Raw genomic sequence first — 1157 nt, 5'->3', positions numbered from 1 at the left:
ACCTAGGGTCCGTAAGTGTATAGGCAGCACTCTGGACTTTGAATCCAGCGATCCGAGTTCAAATCTCGGCGGAACCTTCATTTTTTGCACAAAATTATTGCATAAAAGTCAATAAGTTTACTATTTTACAAATGAGCAATAAACAGAGGTTCCGTAGTATAATGGGCAGCACTCTAGACTTTGAATCCAGCGATTTGAGTTCAAATCTCGGCGGAATCTTCATTTTTGCATGAAATTATTATTGTATAAATGCCAAAGTTTACAATTTTACAACATACAAATGAATAGTAAGCAGAGGTTCCGTAGTGTAATGGTCAGCACTCTGGACTTTGAATCCAGCGATCCGAGTTCAAATCTCGGCGGAACCTTTATTTTGGTTCAAAGTTTTTATTATTAAAATATTAATTATATACCAGTTATACAAAATAAATTAACAACAAAGTGAAGGTTCCATGGTGTAATGGTCAGCACTCTGGACTCTGAATCCAGCGATCCGAGTTCAAGTCTCGGTGGAACCTTAAAATTTTGCATACTAAATTGACGAAATTTTTATTAAAATTTCAAATAACAAGAATTCAGCATGGGAACATTAATAAAAGCTTGTATAATAAAAGGTTCCATGGTGTAATGGTTAGCACTCTGGACTCTGAATCCAGCGATCCGAGTTCAAATCTCGGTGGAACCTATATTTTTGCAATAAGAATTTTTTTATGTTGGTTGAAAATTGAAAAAATTTTCTCAAATATTTCAATGTAAATCTTTTAAGCAAATTAATTTATTAAGAGAAAACTATAAAAAGAGTCTATTTTGATTTTGCTTGTTAAAAGTTTTAAAATTAGATGAACAAAATATTAATTACATTAATTATATTTAATTAAATAATAATTTCATTCAAAGATATGTCAATGCAATCTTATATACTATCCATATACTAATAGCTTAATACTATAGCTATATTAATATTTTCTCTATTTATTTATTATATTTATATGAACATTTAAATTTAGAGCAACAATTCAGATTAACACATAAAAAGAAAATATTGCAAAGAAATTCAGAACAAAAAAATTCCTTCGAGCCGGATTCGAACCAGCGACCTATGGATTTCTACAACAAACGACTACAGTCCACCGCTCTACCAACTGAGCTATCGAAGG

At 31.1% G+C, this 1157-nt stretch overlaps 4 non-coding genes across 4 annotated transcripts; 3 read left to right on the top strand and 1 right to left on the bottom strand.

The window, feature by feature from the left end:
• Positions 1–296: 296 nt before the first annotated feature.
• Positions 297–368, top strand: Trnaq-uug. The gene has a single exon. It is a non-coding gene; the product is annotated as a tRNA-Gln (tRNA).
• Positions 369–446: 78 nt separating this feature from the next.
• On the top strand, positions 447–518 carry Trnaq-cug. The gene has a single exon. It is a non-coding gene; the product is annotated as a tRNA-Gln (tRNA).
• Positions 519–613: 95 nt separating this feature from the next.
• Positions 614–685, top strand: Trnaq-cug. Its single transcript has one exon. It is a non-coding gene; the product is annotated as a tRNA-Gln (tRNA).
• Positions 686–1069: 384 nt separating this feature from the next.
• Trnay-gua lies at positions 1070–1157 on the bottom strand. The gene is given in 2 exon segments: positions 1070–1105; positions 1121–1157. It is a non-coding gene; the product is annotated as a tRNA-Tyr (tRNA).

The sequence above is a fragment of the Atta cephalotes genome (assembly GCF_000143395.1).
Source record: "Atta cephalotes unplaced genomic scaffold scaffold00015, whole genome shotgun sequence".
Lineage (NCBI taxonomy): Eukaryota > Metazoa > Arthropoda > Insecta > Hymenoptera > Formicidae > Atta > Atta cephalotes.
This window is presented reverse-complemented; position numbering and strand designations above follow the sequence as displayed.